Source organism: Sturnus vulgaris, unplaced genomic scaffold (assembly GCF_052056855.1).
Source record: "Sturnus vulgaris isolate bStuVul1 unplaced genomic scaffold, bStuVul1.hap1 Scaffold_192, whole genome shotgun sequence".
Lineage (NCBI taxonomy): Eukaryota > Metazoa > Chordata > Aves > Passeriformes > Sturnidae > Sturnus > Sturnus vulgaris.
The window spans coordinates 2,409,465-2,414,927 of NW_028276155.1; the positions used below are offsets into that span (position 1 = coordinate 2,409,465).

At 44.8% G+C, this 5,463-nt stretch overlaps 1 long non-coding RNA gene across 1 annotated transcript; it reads left to right on the plus strand.

The window, feature by feature from the left end:
* Positions 1 to 279: 279 nt before the first annotated feature.
* On the plus strand, positions 280 to 1,689 carry LOC148218247 (uncharacterized). The gene is made up of 3 exons (XR_015800509.1): positions 280 to 372; positions 486 to 576; positions 1,620 to 1,689. It is a non-coding gene; the product is annotated as an uncharacterized LOC148218247 (long non-coding RNA).
* Positions 1,690 to 5,463: the final 3,774 nt, after the last annotated feature.

Here is a 5,463-nt window from a genome sequence, read left to right on the forward strand (position 1 = left end):
CTCCCTGAGGACCTGAAGCCGCCATTCAGAGGCAAACATATTCCCCAAGTGCCTTTCCAGACCCCCAAACTCTCCGTAAGAACCACTTCCGGGACTACAGCTCCCATCATGCTCCACTGTTCCAGTTAAACACCATTCTAACCATGACTTCAACTCCCATCGTGCCCCGCGCCGCATAGACATACTCTGCAGCTGCGCGTACAACTCCCGTGATGCTCCACGGCTCCCTTAAACCTTATTATGTCCGCGCCTACAACTCCCATCACCCCCCGCGTCCCAGAGAGCCCCGTTAGAGCCCCCGAGTGCCCATCCGGACCCCGAATGGCCCCAGATTCCCCTCCCTGACCGCCAAGGCCTCCCTGAAACAGCCAGGTAACATCCGAAGCCCAGACTTTCCCTCAGCATCTCTAAGTTCTCTGTTAGGGCCCACTCGACGCTCCCAAGTGTCCTCCCGTCCTCAACTTCCTTCTAAATTCTTTCCCCAGACCCAAAATTGCCGCAAATGTGCCCCAGAAATGTCTCCCTGGACCCGAAGTGCCCCCCTGGACGCTGTCGGAGAAAAAGATGATAATAAAGGTGACCAAATGACTACAAATATTACAAATTATCAAATATTACAAATTATCAAATATTACAAATTATCATAAAGAGGGAGAAATAAATAACCAGGAGAGATTATTTAATTAATGAAGGGATTTGTGTTAATTAGAACCATTGGCCAGTATTTTTTTTGGTTGTTAATAATGTAAAGAGTTTTATTATAAATATAAAAATTTGGTTATAAAAATATAGAATCATACTATTGTAAATGAGAAAAATATAATTATATTTTAATATTTAAGAACATTTTTAATTTAAAGAGAAATTTAATTTTATTTTCGAATTTGGTTTGTCAGTCAAAGGTGGGTGATATCATGACACAGTTATGATGGGGGTGAGGAGCAGGTTGCCCAAACAGGGCCAGCCAGCAAGGGGCTCATTCTTCTCTGTGCCCAGAGCTCCTAAGGAGACATTCAGCATCAAGATCACTCTGGAAATGCTTCTCTCTGTCATGAATGTCGTTCTATTTGTACAGTTTATCAGATAACAAGGTTAAATTTTGCTGCCATTTTTTTAATAGCAACAATTGTATATAAATGAATACAATCAAAATATATTGGATACGTATATCTGAATATATACAAAATTTGGCAGTTAGTAATTTAGTATAATTGAGGTTCCTATAAAGCATAAGCAAAACCAGCCGGGGGTGCGGGGAGGGGCTCGCCCTTCCTCACGTACTGAACAATCAAGCCAAAAATCCCACTTATATACTATATGCTAATACATATTCATACAGAAGTTTCTAAAAAACTCCTCCCAGTTTCTATTCCTAAAATCTACGTCACTATGTGTATGGGACATGCTCTACTAATGGGTTAGGGGGTCTCTCTTCCTTTTGAGGGTCTTATTTCTGATGAAGGCTCATCATCTTCATCAGCGACCGAGGTGTGACCTGCAGGTAGCACAGGTGCCCTGTGTGACTGAGCAGATGTTTTCCATAATAATGCTCTAATTAAATCCCATGCATGGAATAATCCCATTTTGGCTCATTCCAAGGTCGAGTCTTCTATTTCTAGATGCTGCTTATCAGACCTACGTCCTTCTACTATTCCCTTCCAACATCTGGAGGATTCCATCTGCTTTGCCTCACTCATTTCCTTTTATTTGGCTTTGTAGAAATTATTTTCTATTCATATGAGTACAATTTTGCTAATATACTTACAATTTAGTTAGCACGAATCACATTTATCACATACATACATATCTGTGAGACTTTCCTGTCAAATCATTATCCATCCCAACACCAGCACATCCCAAGTCCAGCAATTTGCATGCACAGAAAGCCAAAACTCGGCAATTCCCCGGTTCCAGCACCAGCCCTGCTCAGATCTGGTGATTTGTGGGTGCCAGCACTGCAGATCCAGCAGATTGTTGATGCTGGCAGTGCCCAGGTCTGGCGTTTGCCAGCATCGGTGCCGCCCAGAGCCGTCAGTTTCCTGCTGCTGGGGCACTCGGGGGTTGTGGCTGAGCAGGAAAGGTGAGCCTGTGCCGGGAGCTTTTCTTGGCTGGAGCAAAGGCTGGGCACGCAGAGACCTTCCTGGCACTGTGCCCTGGGCCAGCAGGGATTGTGCTGCTGGAGCCCACCCTCCATTTCTTCTGTCAGGCAGCTTTAGGACATGCAGGAGCCAGAGCAGACCCTCAGCTTTCTGGATTCATCCAGAAGAATCCTGTGTGTGAAGCAGCCTGGGAACAGGGTTTCCATGCCAGGGCGGGCAATTCAGAGCCCTTTTCTCCCCCATGGGCTGAGGGTGTGGCACTTGCCATTGGCAAGGGCCCTGCAGGTGCCAAAGGGGCCGTTTTCAATCTGCTGAGAACAGTCGGAACTGAGAGCCTGTCCTAAACCTGCTTTTCCTGCAAATGTACTCAAGGAATTCTCTTTTTTTGCAGTCTCAGCCCATGTGTGTGTGTGTGTGCAGGTGTACCAAGTGAAGGATGGAACGGGTCTATTGGGGGGAGATGTTCTCCTTCTCTGGCGGTTTTTAGTTTTGGTTTTTGTTGTTGTTGTTTTTGTTGGATATGTTTGGTTCTTTGGATGGGTTTGATTATTGTGGTTTATAATTTTAAATTTTGTTTTATTTTTTAATCAGCTCCTCCTGGCAGCTGTGGGCAGAGCTCTGTAGCTGTGTGTGACACTTGTGTGTGGCACAGTGAAGGTGTCCAGGGGGGCCTTGCCCGAGCTGTGTGCAGAGGAATCCCCATCAGGCCAGGCTGGGGGTGCTCCGTGGCCGGTGCCTTGCGTTGACTGGAAGCTGCCATGGAGCGTCTCCAGGGATGGAAGGTTGGGGCTGCCAGGGCTGTGGTGTCACAGACAGGGGAACGCTGGGGCTGCCACAGCTGCCGTGTCCCAGAGAGGGGAATGTTGGGGTGCCCTGCTCCTGGCCCGGCCCCAACAGCTCTGCCAGCTCCTCTCAAGGACACAAAGGCTGAGGCAAAGGGTGAGAATTGCGGGAGGGGCTGAGCTGGGAGGGACCCGGTGGGATCATGGAGTCCAGGGCCCTGCCCTGCACAGACAGCCCAACAAGGGGAGGCTGTGCATCCCTGGGAGAGGTGTCCAAAGGCTCCTGGAGCTGTGCCAGCCTTGCAGCTGGGAGCATTTTTGGGGATCCTGGTCAGTGATGGAGGATCACTCGGTAGGGGGAAGGAAGGAAGGTAGGAAGGGAGGAAGGAAGGAAGGAAGGAAGGAAGGAAGGAAGGAAGGAAGGAAGGAAGGAAGGAAGGAAGGAAGGAAGGAAGGAAGGAAGGAAGGAAGGAAGGAAGGAAGGAAGGAAGGAAGGAAGGAAGGAAGGAAGGAAGGAAGGAAGGAAGGGTTATGAATGTTGTTCTGTTTATCCAATTTATCAAACAACAAGATTAAATTTAGCTGCAAATTTTTGCTAGTAATGTTTATAAATTTATACAATCAAAGTATTTGAGATGAATACAATCAATGTGTAGAATACATATATTTCAGGATATGTAAAATTTAAGAGTAAGTAATTTAGTAAAATTGAGGTTCGTATAAAGCATAAGCAAAACCGACCAGGGGTACAGGGAGGGACTCGCCCTTCCTCTCATACCAAAGCATCCAGGCTAACAATCCCACTTATATACTGCAGGTTACAGAAGTTACTAGAAAACTCCTCCTAGTTTCTATTCCTAAAAATCTACGTTACTGTGTTGTTTGATGCATGCTCTACTAATGCTTAGGGGTCTTTCTTCCTTTTGAGGGTTTTATTTCTGATGAAGGCTCATCATCTTCATCAGTGTCTGCTGTGTAACCTTGCAGGTAGCACAAGCGCCCTAAGCTTGGGTTATATAACTAAGCATAGGTTCCCACAATAAAAGTAAGTCCCATGCCTGGAATCATCCCAGTTTGACCCATTTCAAGGTCAAAATTTTATTTCTAGATGCTGCCTATCAGACCTACATTCTTCTACTATTCCCTTCCAACATCCTTCTTCAACTCCCAACATCTGGAAGATGTCCTTTGCCCTGTCTCACCCATCTCCCCCCTCACTCTGTAACAATTGTCTTCTATTGATCTAAACACAATTTTGATAATACAGTTACAATTTAATTAGCACAAATCACATTTATCACAATTCCCCCATTTCTCTTTTTAATCATATTGATTCGTGCTCTAAAACATTATTGCTTGGTATTCTCTAGGTTCCTTCATACTAGCCTCCAATTTTTCTAACATTTCTCATGCTGCATTCAGCTTTTCACACTCCTTCTCAAATTTTATTAACATTTCTCGTGCCAGGGTATTCTCTTTGCATTCAGTCACCATTTTCTCAATCTCTCTCCCTCGAGTGTGAGTGGATTGTGCTTTCAGTACCATCAAGAAATTCAGTTTCTTTCTTGCCGTTGATTCTGGATCCATGGGCATGGCTCTAAGTTTCATTCCTGGAATTGCTGAGTGGATTACTCTAATTAGACAGGGTATAATGCAAGGCAGAAACAATAGTCCTAAACCAGAACATAATAGCATGAATCCCAATTTTTTCCACCACACACCCCCAAAAAGATTATCCCACCAGTCAGCTTTCAGGATAGAATTCTGGTTTTGAACTGGTACATGTGCCACTCTTTTCATTTCATCAGCAGTTTTTGTGATGGCTTCCCCGTGATCAGGTATTTCCACACAGCACTCAGATTCATTAATCCTCCCACAAACTTCTCTTTCTTCTGCCAACAGATAATCTAGGGCAATTCTCTTTTGATGTATAAATGCTCACATTTGTGAATGCTGTTTGGCCAACAACTTCAAAGCATCTGCCCTATGGTTTGAGACGACTTCCACTACTGCCTGGACCCTTATCAACCAATTTAATAGGTAAATTGGAGTTCTATATCCCCAAGACCCATTCTGAGCCCAAGCAGCACGTTCATAATGTGCTATAATTCTTTCTGCAGGCCATTCTTCATCTTTCCATTTTTGATTTCCTCCTGCCATTGGAAAGTCGAGGTCTAATTCTCCTTTCTTTCTAAGGTTTCATAAAGTGGTGTTCCTAGTATATTGCCCTTAGACCTTGGTCTGACAAAGAAGGAGGGTCGTAGAACTCCTAAGGTACAAGTTCCTTCCCACTTTCGGGGTAGTTCACTGTATGCTCGTTGTCCACAAATCCAATTTATTCCATCAGGGGCTTTCTGTCCTTTTTCTGTGTTTTCTGGTTGTTCCCAATAAGATTTTAGGTCTTTTATAGATTGGTAGGGATTAGCTCCAGGACTGCTATGCCAGCACAAATCAGTTTGGTTATTCCACTCACAATCCATTTCTCTCGCTATTCCCCAATATCCAGTAGGATTCTTGGGTTGCCAGGTCTTTGTGTTTTTGTCTGAATTTGCTACTAAAGTAGATAGGCAAGGAGTATATCC